The sequence below is a fragment of the Globicephala melas genome, chromosome 6 (genome assembly GCF_963455315.2).
Source record: "Globicephala melas chromosome 6, mGloMel1.2, whole genome shotgun sequence".
NCBI classification, from domain to species: Eukaryota; Metazoa; Chordata; class Mammalia; order Artiodactyla; family Delphinidae; genus Globicephala; species Globicephala melas.
This window is the reverse complement of record NC_083319.1, coordinates 87,951,988-87,973,208: the sequence shown is the minus strand read 5'-3', so window position 1 is coordinate 87,973,208 and position 21,221 is coordinate 87,951,988. Positions and strand designations below refer to the sequence as shown.

The 21,221-nt window shown below is 35.3% G+C and overlaps 1 protein-coding gene and 1 pseudogene across 3 annotated transcripts in view; one reads left to right on the top strand and one right to left on the bottom strand.

Moving 5' to 3' along the window:
* The window catches only part of ZNF782 (zinc finger protein 782), a 63,144-nt gene that overhangs the window by 24,855 nt on the left and 17,068 nt on the right, over nucleotides 1-21,221 (top strand). The window lies entirely within an intron of this gene.
* Nucleotides 19,794-20,230, bottom strand: LOC132597458 (NTF2-related export protein 2-like; annotated as a pseudogene).

Below are 21,221 nucleotides of genomic sequence, written 5' to 3'. Positions count from 1 at the left end.
TCCTTGTTATTTTTCTGTTTGGATGATCTGTCCATTGGTGTAAGTGAGGTGTTAAAGTCCCCCACTATTATTGTGCTACTGTTGATTTCCTCTTTTATAGCTGTTAGCAGTTGCCTTATGTATTGAGGTGCTCCCATGTTGGGTGCATATATATTTATAATTGTTATATCTTCTTCTTGGATCGATCCCTTGATCATTATGTAGTGTCCTTCCTTGTCTCTTGTCACATTCTTTATTTTAAAGTCTATTTTATCTGTTATGAGTATTTTCACTCCAGCTTTCTTTTGATTTCCATTTGCATGGAATATCTTTTTCCATCCCCTCACTTTCAGTCTGTATGTGTCCCTAGGTCTGAAATGGGTCTCTTGTAGACAGCATATAAATGGGTCTTGTTTTTTTTTTGTTTTTGTGATATGCGGGCCTCTCACTGTTGTGGCCTCTCCTGTCGCGGAGCACAGGCTCTGGACGCGCAGGCTCAGCGGCCATGGCTCATGGGCCTAGCTGCTCCGTGGCATGTGGGATCCTCCCAGACCGGGGCATGGGCCCGTGTCCCCTGCATCGGCAGGAGGACTCAACCACTGCGCCACCAGGGAAGCCCGGTCTTGTTTTTGTATCCATTCAGCAAGCCTGTGTCTTTTGGTTGGAGCGTTAAATCCATTCACGTTTAAGGTAATTATTGATATGTATGCTCCTATAACCATTTTCTTAATTGTTTTGGGTTTGTTTTTGTAGGTCCTGTTCTTCTCTTGTCTTTCCCACTTAGAGAAGTTGCTTTAGCATTTGTTGTAGAGCTGGTTTGGTGGTGCTGAATTCTCTTAGCTTTTGCTTCTCTGTAAAGCTTTTTATTTCTCCATCGAATCTGAAAGAGATCCTTGCCAGGCAGAGTAATCTTGGTTGTAGGTTCTTCCCTTTCATCACTTTAAGTATATCATGCCACTCCCTTCTGGCTTGTAGAGTTTCTGCTGAGAAATCAGCTGTTAACCTTATGGGAGTTCCCTTGTATGTCATTTGTCATTTTTCCCTTGCTGCTTTCAGTAATTTTTCTTTGTCTTTAATTTTTGCCAGTTTGATTACTGTGTGTCTCGATGTGCTTCTCCTTGGGTTTATCCTGTATGGGACTCTCTGCCCCTCCTGGACTTGGGTGGCTATTTCCTTTCGCATGTTAGGGAAGTTTTTTGACTATAATCTCTTCAAATATTTTCTTGGGTCCCTTCTCTCTCTCTTCTCCTTCTGGGACCCCTATAACGCAAATGTTGTTGCATTTAATGTTGTCCCAGAGGTCTCTTAGGCTGTCTTCATTTCTTTTCATTTTTTTTTTCTTTATTCTGTTCCTCAGCAGTGAATTCCACCATTCTGTCTTCCAGGTCACTTATCCGTTCTTCTGCCTCAGTTATTCTGCTATTGATTCCTTCTAGTGTAGTTTTCATTTCAGTTATTGTATTGCTCATCTCTGTTTGTTTGTTCTTTAATTCTTCTAGGTCTTTGTTAAACATTTCTTGCATCTTCTCGATCTTTGCCTCCATTCTTTTTCCGAGGTCCTGGATCATCTTCACTATCATTATTCTGAATCCTTTTTCTGGAAGGTTGCCTATCTCCACTTCATTTAGTTGTTTTTCTGGGTTTTTATCTTGTTCCTTCATCTGGTACATAGCCCTCTGCCTTTTCATCTTGTCTGTCTTTCTGTGAATGTGGTTTTTGTTCCACAGGCTGCAGGATTGTAGTTCCTCTTGCTTCTGCTGTCTGGCCTCTGGTGGATGAGGTTATCTAAGAGGCTTGTGCAAGTTTCCTGATGGGAGGGACTTGTTCTCTCCTTTCTTTTGGTTACCATTTCTGTGGAATAGCCTTTTCCATCCCTTCACTTTCAGCCTATATTTCTCTTTAAATTTAAAATGAGTCTCTTGTAGATAGCACATCTCTGAAACTTGTTTTTTATCCATTCAGGTAATCTTTGCCTTTGATTTGAGCATTTAATATATTTATATTTATAGTCATTATTGATAAGTGAGGACTTACTGTTGCCATATTGTTGTTTTCTGTGTCTCTTGTAATTGTTTTGCCGCTCTCTTCCTGTCTTGCTGTCTTCCTTTATTATTTAATAATTTTTGTTGATTTGCTTTGATTCTTTTTCGCAGTATCTTTTGTGTATCTATTGTAGTTTTTTTCTTTGTTTTTAGTTAGCTTGACTTTTGCAAAAATATTTTGTAGTTATAACCATCTATTTTAAGTTGATAATGTCAGCTGCACACAAAAACTCCACACTTTATGTTCTTGTAGTCAGAGTTTGCTTCTTTTTCATATTACAGACCTATTATATAATCTTTATCTAATTTTTATCTTTTAATTTTTATATTATCATTAAAAGTAATTTAACTATTACAGTGTTACATTATTCTGTATTTATTTGCCTTCATCAGTGAGACTATTTCATGTTGCTCTTTAATGTATTTTCATTTCATTTTGAAGAACTCCCTTAATTAAGCATTTCTTATAAGGCTGGTCTAATGGTTACAAACTCCATTGGTTTTTCTTTGTCTGGAGGAGACTTTATTTTTCTTCATTTGTAAAGGATACTTTTGCCAAGTGTAGCATTCTAGTTTAGCAGGTTTTTTCTTTTAGTGTTTTGAATGTAACACCCCACTCTGTCCCAGCCTGCAAGGTTTGTGCTGAGAAGTCTACTAACAGTCTTATGGGAGTTCCCTTCTATGTGATGAGTGACTTTTGCTGCTTTCAAAATTCTCCTTGCCCATGACTTTTGACAATTTGATGATGAGTCTCAATGTACTTTATGTTAATCTTATTTGGGGCCCTTGAGTTTCATGAATCTGGATGTCCATTTCCCTCCCAAGATTTGAGAACTTTTTAGCCATAATTCCTTTTTTATTCTTTTTACTTTTTTATTGAAATATATTTGACATATAACATTGTATAAATTTAAGGTATTCAACTTGTTAATTTGATACATTTATGATACATTTATATATGGTAATATGTTTGCCATTGTAACGATAATTAGCACCTCTATCACACTATATAATTATCCTTTTTTGTAGTTGGAGTAATTAAGTTATAGTCTCTTAGCAAATTTGTTGATTATAATACAACATTGTTTCCTCTTTTTACTGTGCTGTGCATTATATCTCTAGGGCTTATTTACTACTCGTTGCAAGTTTGTACCCTTAAACAACATCTGTCCTGCCCCCTACCCCGCCATCCCCTGGAAACTATGATATTATTCTCTGTTTTTATAAGTTTGGCATTTAAAAATTCCACATATAGGTAACATCATACAGTATTTGCCTTTCTCTGTTTGACTTATCTTACTTAGCATAATGCATAATGTGCTAAAGTTCCATCCATGTTGTCATAAATCAAATGGCAGGATGTCCTCCTTTCTCATGGCTGAATATTCTGTTGTATATGTGTACCACATTTTCTTTATCCATTCATCTATCAGTGGGCATTTAGGTTGCTTCCATATCTGTAAATAATGTAATAAATAAATAAATAATAAATAAATAAAATAAAATAATAAATAAATAAAAAAATAAATTTAAAAATGTATCTGTAAATAATTACTGTAAATAATGCAGCAGTGAACATGGGGGTGCACATATCTTGTTGAGTTAGTGTTTTTGTTTCCTTGAGATAAATGCCCAGAAGTGGAATTGCTGTATCATATGGTAGTTCTATTTTTTAATTTTTTGAGGAGCTTCCATACCCTTTTCCACAATGGCTGTACCAATTTATATTCCCACCAACAGTGCACCAAGTGATTCTTTTTCTCCACATCCTCACCAGCCATTGTTATTTCTTGTCTTTTGATAATAGCTATTCTAACAGGTGTGATGTGATACCTCATTGTGGTTTTGATTTGCGTTTCCTTCGTGATTTATGACATAGAGCATCTTTTCATGCATCTGTTGGCCATCTATATGTCTTATTTAGAAAAATATCCATTCAGGTGTTCTGCCCATTTTTTAATTGGGTTGTTCTTTTGTTATTGAGTTGTATGAGTTCTTCATATATTTTGGATATTATCAGATATGTTTTACAAAATTTTTCTTCCATTCTGTACGTTGTCTTTTCATTTTGTTAATTGTTTCTTTTGCTTTTCAAAAGCTTTTAAGTTTAATGTAGTCCCATTTGTTGATTTTTACATTTTGTTGTTTGTGGTTTTGGTGTCCTATTAAAAAAAGTATTGCCAGGACCAATGTCAAGGATCTTCTTCCTTGTGTTTTCTTTTTCTTTTTAAAAATTTATTTATTTTGTTTATTTTTGGCTGCATTGCATCTTTGTTGCCGTATGCAGGCTTTCTCTAGTTGCAGCAAGCAGGGGCTACTCTTTGTTGCAGTGCTCAGGCTTCTCATTGCAGTGGCTTGTCTTGTTGCAGAGCATGGGCTCTAGGCGCACGGGCTTCAGTAGTTGTGGTGCACAGGGTTCAGTAGTTGTGGGGTGTGGGCTCTAAAGCACAGGCTCAGGAGTTGTGGCACATGGGCTTAGTTGCTCCACGACATGTGGGATCTTCCCAGACCAGGGCTCGAACCCATGTCCCCCGCATTGGCAGGCAGATTCTTAACCACTGCACCACCAGGGAAGCCCTTCCTTGTGTTTTCTTTTAGGAGTATTGTAGTATCAGGTCTCATGTTTAAATGTTTGATCCATTTCAAGTTAATTTTTGTGAGCGGTGTAAGTCAGGGCTTCAGTTTTATTGCTTTGCATGTGTTTCTCCAGTTTTCCTAGCACCATTTATTGAAGAGACTATCTTTTTCTCATTGGGTGCTCTTGGCTACCTTGTCAAATATTAGTTGACCATATAAGCAGGGGTTTAATTCTGGGATCTCTATTCTGTTCCATTGGTCTGTCAGTTTTTGTGCCAGTACCATACTGTCTTTACTACCATAGCTTTTTAGTATAGTTTGAAATCAGGAAGTGTGATACCTCCAGCTTTGTTCTTTTTCCTCAAGGTTGCTATGGCTATTCAGGGCCATTTGCCAGTCAATACAGATTTTAGGACTTTTTTCTATATCTGGGAAGAATGCCTTTGGCATTATGATGGGGATTGCATTGAATCTGTTTATGGCTTTGGGTGGTATGGACATTTTAACAATATTCTTTTTTTTAATTTATTTTATTGAAGTATAGGTGATTTACAATGTTGTGTTAATTTCTGCTGTATGGCAAAGTGGTTCAGTTATACATATATATACATTCTTTTTCATATTCTTTTCCATTATAATTTATCATAGGGATATTGATTCCCTGTGCTATACAGTAGGACCTTGTTGTTTATCCATTCTGTATATAATAGTTTGCATCTACTAATCCCAAACTCCCAATCTGTCCCTCCCTGTCCTCTCCTCCCCCTTGGCAACCACAAGCCTGTTCTCTTATGATCCATGAACTCAGATCCATTTGTTTGTGTCTTCGATTTCTGTCAACAAAATCTCATAGTTTTCATTGTAGAGATTTTTTACTTCCTTTGGTTAAATTTATTCCTACGTGTTTTATTGTTTTTGGTGCTATGGTGAATAGAATAGTTTTATTTATTTTTTCAGATGTTTCATTCATTCTTAGTGTAGAGAAATACAACTGATTTATGTATGTTGATTTTGTACCCTGAAACTTTACTGAAATTGTTGATTAGTTCCAACAGGAGTTTGGTTGAGTCTTCGAGATTTTCTAAATGTAGAATTATATCATCTGCAAATAGCGAAAGTTTTGCTTCTTCCTTCCCGATTTGGATGCCTTTTATTTCTTTGTCTTGCCTAATTGCTGTAGCTAGAACTTCCAATACTATATTGAATAATAGTGGTAAGAGTGGGCATCCTTATATTGCTCCTGATATTAGACAAAAAGCTTTTCCGTTTGTTGTATATGGCCTTTGTTATGCTGAGGTATGTTCCTTCTATACCCAATCTGCCAAGGGTTGTTATTATGACAAGATGTGGTATTTTGTCAGATTCTTTTTCAGCATCTATTGAGATGATCCTGTGATTTTTATCTTTCATTTTATTAATGTGATATATTACATTTATTAATTTGCATATGTTGAACCATCCTTGTATCTCAGGTATAAATCCCACTTGATAATGGTTGTATAACCTTTCTTATGTGTTCTTGAATTTGGCTTACTAATATTTTCTTGAGAATTTTTGCATCTATTATTTGTCAGGGATACTGGTGTATAGTTTTCTTCTGGTGTCCATCTCTGGCTTTGGTATCAGGGTAATGCTGGCCTCATAGAATGAGTTTGAAAGTATTCCCTTTTCCTCAATTTTTTGGAAACGTTTGAGAAGAATTGGTATTAATTCTTCTTTAATATTTGGTAGAATTTGTCAAGTGAAGCCACCTGGTCCTGGGATTGTCTGTGTTGGGAGGTTTTTGATTACTGATTCAATCTCTTTGCTCATTATTGTTCTGTTCAGATTTTATTTCTTCCTGATTCAGTCTTGGTAGGTTGTATGTTTCTAGAAATAGCCATAATTTCTTTAAATAAACTTTTTTATTTTTTTATGATTTCTATATCTTTGTTTAACTTCTCATTTTGTTCATGTAATATTTTCCTGATTTCATTGAGTTGTCTATCTGTGTTCTCTTCTATCTTGCTGATCTTCTTTAAAACATTTTTAATTCTTTGTCAGACATTTTGTAGATTTCCATATCTTTGGAGTTTGCTACTGAAAATACATTGTTTTCCTTTGGTGGTGTCATGTTTCCTTTATTTCTCACGTTCCTTGTAACTTTGCATTGATGTTTTTGCTGGTGAAGGAATAGTTACCTCTTCCAGACTTCACAGACTAGATTCAGTAGGGAAAGACCTTCCCCTGTGGATGATATGAAGGGGGCAGCTGGGTTGGGTGCCAGTTGTGGACTTCAGGCAGCTCTATCAACTGAGGTCAGCATTCGCAAAGACTATGGGGGTCCTTGACAGTAAATGCTGCAGTTATCTGCAGCAAGGGCAAGGACTGCTAGGGTTCTTGCTGGCAAAGGTTGCTTGATTCCTCTTGCTCTCCTTTTTTCTTGCAGAGGGATGTCTCAGCAAAGGAGATCCCTTTTGGTGTCAGAGTACAGGCATGCACAGTGGCAACACTAGAGTCCAGAGCTCAAGCATGTGCATGGTGTTGCCAGGGAGGGGTGGGGGATTGTAGTGGCTCCAGCCCCAAAGGGAGCACAATAGAATCTCCTGCTCTAGAGCATTGTAGCAGCATGGGCTCCAGGCACCCCCATCAGCTAAGATAACCATAAGCAAAGACCGTAGTTGTCCTCAGTGAAGAAACTTGCAAGTGTCTGTTGCAACAGTGAGATCTCTTGGGGTACTTGGTGGTAAAGGCTGCAAAGGGGTAACTTGGTTTTTCATCCTCTTCATAAGGTCTTCTGCAGAGCCTAAATTTTTAATTTTGACAAAGTCCAATTTATCTGGATTTTGTATATGCGTGTGTACCTAAGAACACTTCACCAAGTCCTTGGTCCAGTGGTTTTCTCCAAATTTTAAAAATTACATCATTTTACATTATATTTAAATCTGTGGTACATTTTGAGTTAATTTTTTATAGGGAGTGAAGTTTAAGTGGAGGTCATTTTTTAAAGTATTTATTTACTTATTTATTTATTTGGCTGCACTGGGTATCTTCGTTGCCGTGTGTGGGATCTTTGTTGCAGCATATGGGATCTTTAGTTGCAGCTTGCAAACTCTTAGTTGCGGCATGCAAACTCTTAGTTGCAGCATGTGGGATCTAGTTCCCTGAGCAGGGATCGAACCCAGGCCCCCTGCATTGGGAGCGTGGAGTCTTAGCCACTGGACCACCAGGGAAGTCCCTAAGTTGAGATCATTTATTAACCTATCCATTTGTTCATGTACCATTATCTTTCTTTCATTGAGTTTCTTTTTCAACTTTGTCAAAAAATCATTTTGGTGTCCTTGGGTGGATCTCTTTCTGGGTTCTCTAAATCAGGTAGAGTACTGCTTCCCATGTTATACTTATTTTTCAATATTGTTTTGGCTATTCTAGTTACTTTGCCTTCACATATAAATTTTGGAATAATGTCATTATGTTTTTTAAATGCTTGCTTGGTTTTTGATAGGAATTATATTAAAAATGTATAAATTATCAATTTTGTAAGCTACCATCTTTGCTGTGTTGCCATTCAAAGTTCCTAATATATTTATTTATATCTTTGATTTTTTTCATCTGTGTTTTTTAGTGTTCAGCATAAAAGTCCTATACATGTTTTGTTAGATTTATACCCCAATATTTTATTTTGAGTAATTGTAAATGTTACTGTATTTTAAATTTCTGTCTCCTTATCATTTGCTAGTTTATAGAAACATTTTTATATGTTGTTCTTTTATGCTGAGACCTTGATGAGCTTTCTTAGGAGTGATGAGAGCAGACACATTTGCCTTGTTTCCAACCTCAGAGGAAAAGCATTCTCTCTTTCACCAAGTGATGTTAGCAGATTTTCTACAGATATTCTTTATCAACTTGAGGAAGGTTCCCTCTATTCCTAGTTTTCAGAGAGTATTTTTCATGAATGGGTATTGAATTTTGTCAAATACTTTTGTTGTATCTACTGCTGTGATTATGTGATTTTTCTCATTTACGCCATTAACATGGTAGACTACACTGGCTGATTTTCAAATAGTAAACCAGCCTTGCATACTTGGAATAAACCTTACTTGGTCATGTCATATAATTCTTTTTATTTATTGCTCAATTATATTTGCTAATATTTTTAAAGTAGTTTTTCATTTTTATTCATGAGAAACATTGGTCTACAGTTCTGTACTGTGTTTGTCTAGGATTTATATAAGGATAATGCTGGCCTCATTAAATTAGTTGGAAAATGTTTCCTCCTGTTGTATCTTCTGGAAGAGATTGTGTAGTTTTGTTTATTCTTCTTTGAATGTTTGGTAGAATTCTCTAGCAAAAGCACCTGGGCCTGGAGATATCCTTTCTGGATGCTTTAACTTACAAATTCAGTTTCCTTAATAGTTATAAGACTCTTTAAGTTGTCTCTATTGGACGAACTATGGTATTTTTGCTTTTCTTTCTAGCAATTAGCCCATTTTATTTAACTTGTCAGATTTATAAGTGCAGAGTTGCTCATAGTACTCTCTTGTTTTCATTTTAATGTCTGTAAGATCTGTATTTATATTCCTGTTTTATTCATCGTATTGATAATTTGTTCTCTCTCAAATAAAATTTGTCAGTTTTATCGCTCTTTTCAACCAGCTTCTTCTATCATTGATTTTTCTCTGTCATTTTTCTGTTTTTAACTTCACTGATTTCTTCATTTTATTTTTTTCCTTCTGCTTGAGTTGGTTTGTTGTGCTCTTTTGTAGTTTCCTAATGTGAGACTGTTTTGGACGTTTCCTGTTTTCTAATGTAATCATTTAGTGCTATAGATTTCTCCTTCAGCACTAGAAAAGTAATTGTGAACAAAATGCAGTCCATCTGTGCTTTCAGGGAGCTCAGCATTTTGAGAGGGAAACTTAAATTATATAACCAAATGTAACTTTGTAAATTTGATAGGCAACTGGAAGCAAAAATATGCAATGCAGCTTCTCTAATAGCGGTACTTGACTTTAGGGAGTGCAATGAAATCTTTCCATAAAAAAGGTGTGATATGAGACTTCCCTGGCAGTCCAGTGGTTAAGACTCCATGACCCCAATGCAGGGGGCATGGGTTAGATATCTGGTTGGGGAACTAAGATCCTGCATGCTGCACAGCACAGCCTAAAACTAAAAAACTAAAAATAAATAAAAAGGTGTGATATTTGTTGATACTGGATGAAGGATATATCAGGAGAGGTGTTCACTGGACTATTTACTATTTTATAAAGTTTTTCAAACTCAAAAAGAAATGTTATGATAAAGTGATGCTTGAGGAAAGCTCTAAGGAAAGTGTAGGAAGAAGTGAAATAAAAAATGTAAGTATTCCAAGCAGAGAACAGGCATCAAGATTCTTGGTAGAAGAGAAGACAGTGAGCACAGGGTCCTAAAAATAGATTAGTGAGGCTGGAATGAAGAAAGCAAGAGGACATATGGGGGCTTCCCTGGTGGCGCAGTGGTTAAGAATCCGCCTGCCAATGCAGGGGACACAGGTTCGAGCCCTGGTCCGGCAAGATCCCACATGCCACGGAGCAACTAAGCCCGTGCACCACAACTACTGAGACTGCCCTCTAGAGCTCGTGATCCACAACTACTGACGCCCGCATGCCTAGAACCTGTGCTCTGCAACAAGAGAAGCCACTGAAATGAGAAGCCTGCACACCACAACGAAGAGTAGCCCCCACTCACCACAACTAGAGAAAGCCCGCAAGCAGCAACAAAGACCCAACACAGCCAAAAGTAAATAAATAAATTTATTTTTTTAAAAAAAGATAGATGTATAAGATGTGGAAGAGGACCAAGAGAATATATTGAGGCCATATTCTGAAGTTTTTAAGCAATGGGTAGCCATTAAAGGTTTTAAATAAAATAGTAACACAATCAGATCTGCCTTTAATAAGTGTACATTTTTGGCACTAAAAAAAATTCCAGATGTATTAGATTTTACCCAGCAATCTCATCCCCAGGAATCTATCTTAAAGCTATACCTGCACAGGTATAATATGATACATACACAAGGTCATTCATCATAGCATAGTTGATAAAACATCAACAACACAAATGTTCATCATTGACTAGTTGACTTAAACTTGGGTTACATCTACCCACAAATGAATGTTAAGCAACCATAGTATAGGAAGAGTTTTTAAACAGGTAAGGAGTAATATTCAGTATATATTAAGTCAAAAAGAGAGAAGCAGAACAGTGTGTATTAAAAGTTATCTTTTGAGTAAGAAAGACAGGAATATATGTAATTGCTTATATTTGCAAAAATGAAATACTGGAAGAAAATCAGAAAGTAATAAAAATGGGAAGGAAGGGAATGAATGGAGGGGACAGGAATGGATATGAGCCTTTGAATATATCTTTTTATACAGTGTGGATTTTTGAACTACATAAATATTTTACATATTTAAAAGTTACACAAAAATTTAAAAGCAGTTTTTAAGTATGAAAATTCTGGAGACTGATAGTTTCAGATATGATTGATTAGACATACCCTGTGTCTCCCCTTAAATACAACTAAAACCCTAGACATTATATATAAAACAAACATAAGACTTTGGACAGTGGAGAGAAGGAAACAGACTGGCTAGTGATCTCAGAACCCAAGAAAAAACAGTTTCCTCAGTTTTATTTTTGTCTAACATATTTGAGCTTGGGTGCTGTATAAAACAAGCAACCCAGAAACACCAATGGGCACAGGCAAAAAAAGCCCAAGTAAAGGCTGTTTCTTCTAGACAGGGAAAAGAAAAGGAGCAGCATAGAAAGACAGAAAATTTTAGAAAACTGCCCTACCTCAGCTAAAACACCATGGAAAAAAGTGAAGCCCACCTCCGTTAGTAAAGACTGACATCCCTCATTCTGCTGTAACAAGGTACCACTCCACCTTTCTAATAGGGTGATGGCAGAGAAGGCCTGATGGGGAACCAAGACTTTCAGCACTGACTAGCAGCAAAAAGTGGGTCCAGTCCCTACCCCATGGTGTCGAGAGGCCAAGTGGAGAACCTAGACTTCAAATCTCACATGGCAGTGAGAAACAGTATTTCCCTTTCCAGCTGCCACAGTGTCAGAGGAAACCTGCTATAACAGAAGATAAAGAAGATCCAGTCACATAACAATGCTTAGAATGTTCAGGATGCAATTGAAAACAACAGTAACAAGGTATTAGGTGATTATAGCATATGGATAAGTTAATGACAGCAGTAGCACAAGGGATGGCAAAGACCATAGGGAATACACTGTTATAAGGTGCATGCACTACATGTGAAGTGGCATTGTTATAGTGTTATTGTAAGGTGGATGTAGATTACTTTAAAATGTATACTGTAAACACTAGGCAACCACTAAAAAGATTTTAAAAGAAGTGTAAATGATACACTAAGAGAAGAAATAAAATGGATTCATATAAAATGAATGGCTACAAGAGGGTAATCTAAACACAAAGACTCAGCTTAAAAGTAAAGAGAAATAGAAAAATATGCCATGCTAACACCAAACAAAAGAAAATTGAAGTAAGTATACTAATTTCAGACAAAGTATACTTCAAAACATGGAAGATTACCAAAGACAGAGAAACATTGCATACTGAGGTCAATTCTCTAAAGAAGACATAACAGTCCTAAACATTTTGTACCTGACAACAAATTCAAAATACAGGGGGAAAAAACTGATAGAACTGGAAAGATAAATAGGCAAATCCACTATTAGAGTTGGAGCCTTAAACTCTGCTCTGTCAGTATTGATAGATCAAGAAGGCATAAAATTAGTAAGGATATAGATGACCTGAACAGCACTATCAACCAATTTGGATCTACTGATACACACACACACACACACACACACACACACACACACAGACACACATATATTTGTGTGAATATACACACACATAGACTATTCCAACTACAAGCGAATACACTTAATTCACAAGTATACATGAAATGTTAACCAAAATAAAATGATTCTAGACCAAAAAGCACACTTTAACAAATTTAAAAGTATAGAAATTAAAAATATGTTCTCAGACTACACCAGAAGTAGATAACAAATCACATACAGAAAGATAGCTGGAGTACTTCAAAATATTTGGAAATTAGCCAACACGTTTCTAAATGATGCATGGATCAAATAAGAAATCACAAGAGAAATTTTGAGAATTTTTTTAAATGAAAAATAATTTTTCATTTAAAATGAAATGAGTTGCAACTAAAGCAATACTCAGAAGTTAGTTTATAGCGCTAAGTGCACATAATAGGAAAGAATATCTAAAATCAGTAACCAAAGTATCCACCTTAGGAAACTAGAAAAAGGAAATTAAACTTAAAGCAAGCAGAAAAAGGAAACAATAACAATTAGAGCATAAATCAGTGAAATTGAAAATAGGAAAAGAATGGAGAAAATTAAAACAAGATGAGTTCTTTGAAAAGATCAATAAATTGATTAATCTCTACCTAGGTTAACAGAGAAAAGACACAAGTTACCAATACCAGTTATGAAAGAGCAGTCAGCACTGCTGATCCCTTAGTCACTAAAAGTATAATACTACAAACAGTTCTGTGCCCATAAAGTTGATTATTTGGACAAAATAGACCAATTCCTTGAAACACAAACTTCCAGATGTACTTGTGACAAAATAACTAACCTGAATAGTTCTATATCTATAAAAGAAATTTAATTTAGAGTTTAAAACCATCTAAAAAAGAAAACACCAGACCTAGATGATTTCACCAGTGCATTCTACCAAACTTTTAAGAAATAACACCAATTCTATACAAACTCTTCAAGGAAGGTAAAGAGCAGGAAAGAATTCCCCACCATTTCATGAGCGTAGAATTCTAATATGCAATGAGAAAACTAAAAGAAAACTATAGACTAATATTTCTCATGAACTTAGCATGAACTAAAGGAATGGAGAGTTCAGTGATCACACACTACAAGCAATTGACTTTACAAAAAAATAGTTTGGAAAAGTCTCAAGACAGATGAACTACTACAGCGTCCAACAGTTAAAAAAATAAAATCAGCAAACCCTGGGGAAGAGGAGAATCTGATTTCCAGATTTGCCACATTATAATAGTCTAATGCCCAATTTTCAACAGAATATCACAAGGTATACAAAGAAACAGTAAAACATGGCTCACTGAAAGGAACAAAATTCTTTGACAGGCAAAACCACCCTTGAGGGACCCAGACATTAAACTTGCTGGACAAACAGTTTACGATAACTGTCTTAAATATGACCAAAGAGGGCTTCCCTGGTGGCGCAGTGGTTGAGAGTCCGCCTGCCAATGCAGGGGGCGGGGGTTCGTGCCCCGGTCCAGGAGGATCCCACGTGCCACAGAGCAGCTGGGCCCATGGGCCGTGGCTGCTGGACCTGCACATCCGGAGCCTGTGCTCCACGAAAGGAGAGGCCACAACAGTGAGAGGCCCGCGTACCGCAAAAAATATATATATATATGACCAAAGAGCTAAGAGAAAACATGGAAAAGAACTAAAGGACATCAGGAAAACAATATAAAACTAGAATAACAACAAAAAGATGGAAAAATTAAAAGGAACCAAACAGAAATTCTGCAGTTGAGAAGTATAATATCTGAAATGAAAAATTCACTATAGGACTTCAACAAGAGACAAAAAGACAGAAAAAAGAACTAGAAGATAGGATAGTCAAAATTACCTAATCTGAGAATCACTAAGGAAAAAGAATGAGGAAAAGTGAACAGACCAAAAGACTTGTGGGATACCTTCATGAGGGACAATGAATACATAATATGAGTCCCAAAAGAGAAGAGAGAAAAAGGAACAGAAAGTTATTTGAAAAACTTATGGCTAAAAACTCCAAACTTGATGAAATACATGAATCTACAAATCTAACAAGCTCAATGAACTGCAAGTGTAAGCCCCAAAAGACCAAAACTGAGGCACATACTCTGTCACAGTACATACAGAAAATCTTGAAAGCAATGAGAGAAGTGACTCATCACTTACAAGGGACCCTGAATACAATTATCACCCTATTTCTCCCCAGAAACTTTGGAGACCAGAGGCAGTGGGATAATATATGTAAAGTGCTGAAAGAAATGAAATGTCAAATGAGAATTCTATATCCATTAGATGGTCCTTTAAAATTGAGGGGAAAATTAAGAAATTCTAAGATAAACAAAGTCAGAGATAGTTCATTACCACCGGAGCTGCCCTATAAGAAATGTTAAAGGGAGTTCTTCAGGTTGAAATGAAAGGATACTAGATGGTGACTAGCATCTAGCATCTCCAGTAAAGGCAAAGGCATGGACTAATAATAAGCCAGTATTATTTTAACTTTGGTATATAGCAACACTTTTTTTTCTTCAAAATTTAACAAATACATTAAAATAATTATAAATCTATGTTATTGGGCTCACAATGTATACAGGTTTAATTTGTGAGATCAGTAACATGAAGGTAGAGGATAGAGCTCTAGAGTTTTTTTATGATTGAAATTAAATTGACATCAATTTAAATTAAATTGTTATAGCTATGTATATAAACACCATGATAAAAAAATCTACAGAATATACATAAACAGAAATGAGATGGAAATCAAAATATATCAGGACAAAAAAATCAACTAAACACAGATGGTGCCAGTAATGGAGGAAATGAGGCCAAAAAAACTATAATACATAACAGAAACCAGTAGCCAAGTAGATGAAGTAAGTCATTACTTGTCAGTAAGTACTTTAAATGTAAATGGATTAATTCTATCAAAAGATAGAGATTGCCAGAATGAATTTTAAAAAAGTTGATCCAACTCTATTCTGTCTTAGACTTAATTTAGATCTAAAAACACATTTGGATTGAAAATGAAAGATGGGAAAAGTTATTCTATGCAAATAGTAACCAAAAGACAGTAAGGGAGGCTATACTATTATCAGACAAAGTAGACTTTAAGTCAGAAATGGTTACAAGAGACAGAAAAGGACATTATATATTGATAAAAGGGTCAATCCACCAAAAAGAATGTATAATCATATATGTACCAAACATCAGAGTCTCAAAATATATGAAGCAAACATTGACAGAATCGAGGAGAAAAGCATACAATTCTACAGTAGTAAACACTTCAATATTCCACTTTCAATAATGGAATAAACAACCAGATGAAAATTAAGTAAAGGACTTGAACAACATCATAAACCAACTGAACCTAACAGATATATAGAAGACTCCACCCAAGTTCAGTAGACTACACATTTTTTTCTTATGTGCACATGAATCATTCTCTAGATCACAAAACAAGTTTTAACACATTTTAAAAGACTGAAATCATATGTAGTATCTGTTCCAATCAAAATTAATGAAACCAAGAAATCATTAACAGAAAATGAAATGTCATAAATATATAGAAAATAAAATACTCTTAAAAACCAATGAGTCAAAGAAGAAATCATATGGGAAATTAGAAAATACCTTGAGAGAGTAAAAATGTTAACACAGTATACCAAAACTCATGGGATATGGTGAAAGTAACACTTAAGGTGGGAATTTGTAGCTGTAAACACATATACAGAACAAGAAAAAAAGATCCCAAATCTATAACCTAACTTTACAGCTTAAGGAACTGAGAGACAGAAGAGCAAACTAAACCTAAAACCAGCAGAAGGAAGAAGATAATATAGATTAGAAAAGAGATAAATAAAATAAATATTAGAAAAACAGTAGAGAAAATCAATGAAACCAAAAGTTGGTTCTTTGACAAGGTAATGAAATGCACAAACCTTAGCTAGATTGAATAAGAAAAAAAGAAGGCTCAAGTTAACTAAAATCAGAAATGAAAGTGAGGCAGTATTACCAATTCCACAGAAATAAAATAATTATGGAAATACTATGAGTAATTATATGCCAGCAGATTGGACAACATAGATGAAATGGTCAGATTCCTAGAAACCCATTGTTTTCCAAAACAAAATTATAAAGAAATAGAAAATGAAATAGATCTATAAGTAATTTCTAGTACAATTCTCCAATAAAAGGAAGCAACTATGGAGAAGTGGCTGGTTCTGGGGGCATGGAACATAGAAGATGAGTATGTAGGAACTTAAGGAAATACTCAAAAACAGAATGATGGGTGTATGTCAAAGAACATAGGAGCCAAACTGAAAGAGCTCCCAATAGCCAAAGCTGCAACAATTTGAGCAGTAAAATAATAGTGTTGGTTTATAACACAAAGTATAAATTACTTATGAGTCCATACTGATATGTGATTAAGTAAATAAATGGGAGAGAACAGAAACATCTCTGTCACAGAATTACTAATAATTTATGTAATTGCTCCACCTTCAAGGAGGTGGAGCAGAATTCCCCACCCATTTAGTGGGCTGTGCCTAATGACTTCCTTCTAAAGAGTACAATATGGGGACTTACCTGGTGATCCAGTGGTTAAGACTCCGCACTTCCACTGCAGGGGGCATGAGTTCAGTCCCTGGTCAGGGAACTAAGATCCTGCATGCCGCACGGCCAAAAATTAAAAACTTAAAAATTAAAAAAAATAAAGAGTACAGTATGCATGGGGGTAGGGGTGGGGGTGGGGAGTAACTTTACATTGGAGAATCCTGGCACACACTACCTCAACCAGGTTCTCATCAATGATAAGTCATATTGATAGCATGTACCCTTGATAAGGTGGGGTAAGAATGACAGTCATTTTACCACTGTGTTCTTTCTCCCAAAAATACAACCCCATTTTTAACTGTGAGAAAAAGATCAGACAAACTCAAACTGAAGGACCTTTTTACAGTGTCTTCTAAACTGTCAAGATTACCAAAAAAGATAATCACTTACTGTCTAGAGGAGGCTAAAGAGGCATGATAACTAAATGTAATGTGGTATCCTGGATGGAATTGTGGAACAGGAAAAAAAATGATTAGGTTAAAAAAAACAAGGAAATCTGAATAAAGTATAGATTCTATTTAATAATGTATCAATATTATATTAATAGGTATGACAAATCTGCTAGTAATGTAAGATGTTAACAGTAGGGTAAATTGGGTGCAGGTTATACAGGAATTCTCCTTTCTCTCTTTGCAACTTTTCTGTGAATTTAAAGCTATTCTAAAATAAAACATTTATTTAAAAAAAAAAAAACACCTCAGTGCATGTGCACAGCAGAATGGAGAGGAAAGAGGGGGAAAACATCACTGAACTTTATAAGTGGACAATAGAAATGGCTCAATCATTACAGAGGAAAAACAAAATAGAATACAGATGAACAGAACATCAGGGAACTATGGGTCTACAACAAAATCTCTTAACATTCGTGTCTTTGGAGTCAGAAAAGGAAAGGCTAAAAAAATTTTCAAAAACATGGCTGAAATTTTTCCAAATTTGGAAAAAGCAATTCATATACAAGTCGTAAAACATTCAATTCATGAACAGTATACAACCACTCAATTCCGTTATTGCTAGTTATATCCAGCTTTTACCTGAGACTGTTCTCCTTAAGGGAAAGGGCAGTGTTTGGGCAATCTGATTGTTGCTGCTAAAGCTGTGGTTTTAAAAAGCCAATCTAAAATTAGAATAAACTCACTTTGTGTAGAATATAACGTGTAAGTTTTAGTCAGTACTACAAGAAGGTGTGGTCTAAAATCAGTTCCATCCCCTTCTCCTACTTAATTCTATTTTGTTAATATATCAGAAATGTAATGTGTAGTTTGGGACAAGAGTAAATTAATCACTGATTTTCAAATTAAGTGGCAAGAAACATTAACTTTGAGCTGCATTGTAGAAACAAAGCTGGCACATCTAGTGTAAAAACATGAAAACAGTAAATTCAAAAATGGAAAGACACTTAAAGTTTAACCAAAAACAAAGCTAGATTTATTTTTCTTTAGATTTTGAGATGTAAAATCAATCAGTTGGTTCTTTTGAAGTATGTGGGCTTATGAAGATCTGCTGTTCTTTATTTTCTCTAAAAAGACAAAGTGTTAGCCACATAACAGAAACATGTTTTATAACAGATTTATTTGCTCAATGCCATATGGAAGAAGAAATGATGAGATTAGATGATTTTAACTTTAGTAAAAAGATTGTGCAATTGACAGTGTAAACACAGGGAACAAATCACTCACTTTGGGGGTGGGTAGTACATATGAGACTTTTGGCCTGAAGTTCACGTGGAAGACTTAGAAGGGCCCCAAAGAGAGAGCGATGGCTTTGTTTCCAACTTTCCTGTCAGACCCTGCTGCAGGATCAAGCTTATTGCTGACATTTTACCCCCATAAGTTCTTGAATAAATTGAGACATTTATTGGTGATAAGCATGAGGTGAATTGGAAAAACCTTTAAAAATAATTCTTAGAACAAAAGTGACATTCGTGACCATTTGGTAAGGATACTTATTACCTTAATGGCTTAAATCCTAAAATTAGACTACATTTTTAGGAGGTAGAAAACAAGTACCAAAAGTATACCATTTGATACCCTGCCTTACTTTTGGCCAACCTCTGATCTCTACAGTTCTCACTCCACATTCTCCCATTAGAGCTATTAGTCCTACTACCTACCATTCACTACCTAAAGTTACAGACCTGGAGCTGCCAAGAAAAATGTTTTTAAGAAGTTTGCTTTTAAGCCACTGAGTGTATTCAGCACTCAGGTATCAATCCAGAACATTTTACACCTCTCTAGTAGATCAATTCACTTCATAGGAAAACAAGCCGACATTTAAAGAACCCGCATTTCTTAACATAAAAAGACTATTGAACATCTCTATGTGAGATTCTAGTATGTCAGAGTAGTTATGTAAACCTAAATTAGTAATGTGTTCATTGAACTGATTGAAAAAGCCTTATATTAAAACTGCATTACCACTGTTTACCAAAAATAGGTACATGTTGTACTACAAAATCAACTAAATAAAAAAAAAAAAACAACCTCCACATCCTCCCAGAGAGGTTACGTTGTGCTGATATCCCATAGACAGTACAATAAAAGGATTTCATTTTTGCGATATGCCGGGCTCACAGTGAGTATGTTAGTACAGAGATCATAGCTTTAGTATTACTGTAAGAATGTCATTAGTGAAACTTATAAAAGGCATGTAGAAAACTAGCATTAAAACTCTTAAGGGCAACAATTCAAACTGGCAGCTGCTAGAAAAGGTGCTGCTAGGAATAAAAAAAAATATTAAAGAAATTTAGTTTCAGCACATACTAGTTTTTAGTGCTTCTACAATGAAATTAATTAATTCACATAAATTTCTGTTGCTGGAACTAATGGACCAAAAGTGAATGGACTTTTGCCCCCTTGGACTACTAGCCCAATCTTGAAAATGGAAGCTGTCACTTGCAGTCTTCCACACGGTATTGTTAGAAGACTAAGCAGTCAGCAGGAAGTTCTGGTTGAAGTAGTGTTTGTTTCCATCAAACTTCACAGTTCCACTGGTCACAACAAGAACTGTAGTCTGGGCCTGAGTAGCTTGCTCATGAACTGGCTGGCAATCTAACATATTGACCTGGAACTCACTAGAAGGCAGTATCTCAAAAAAATTAGGGCTTCCAGTCCTGTAAGATTTCCATCACATATTAAAGTGGCCTTGTCCAGATAGAGCCTGGTTAGTGCCCATCTTCTTTTGTCCATTGTCTCATAGTAAATATTGACAAATTCCTCAGGAGCTCTGCATGCCTGATCTACATAAGTTTTAAAATCCATAACATTCCCAACTCTCGTTAGTTCCCATTTCCTACAGTACATTATTGTTTTAAAACACAATTTATTATTTTTTAAGAGAGTTCTGAAAATGAGAAAAGTTTATTTTTATCCTCTTGTTTCCAGATAATGCTCTTTTTTCTATGTATTAATCCAAATTTCCACCCGATAGCATTTTTCTTCTGTCTGAAGAATTTCTTTTAGAGAATTAACTTTCCTGTAACACATGTCAGTTGGTGATAATACTTTCAATTTTTGTTTGTTTGAAAATGACATATTTGCCAAGCATAAAATTCTAGGTTGACTTTTTTGCTTTCAGTACTTTAAAATTGTCACTTCATAGTCTCCTGGCTTGTATAATTTTTGACAAGAAGTAGACATTCATTCTTTTTTTTTCTCTGTACATATTATGTCTTTCACTATCTATTGAACATTTTCTCTTTATCACTGGTTTTAGCAATTTAATTTTAATGTATCTTGGTGTGGTTTTCTTCGTGTTTATTCTCCTTGGCATTCAGTTAGCTTCTTGGATCCGTCGGTTTATACACTTCTTCAAAAATTGAACCTTTGCCCCTTATTTTTCCATCCTCCATTTTTCCTTCTGAAATGCTAATTACACATGTTACATAACTTTATCCCACCGGTCACAGGAATAACTCTGTTTATTATTTTCCAGTCTTTATTCACTGTGGGTTTCTTCTTTCATAGTTTTTATTTCTATACTTTAAAGTTATCTATCTACCTTAGGTCATTTAGCCTTCCTTATGTGGTATATATACTATTATTAATCCTATCCAGTGTTTTTTTGTTTGTTGTTTGGTTTATTTTCTCATTTCAGATATTTTTCATATTTAGAATTTCAGTTAGGAACTTCTTTTTTTAATAAATTCCCTTTCTATTCTCATCATGGAGTGTATTTACT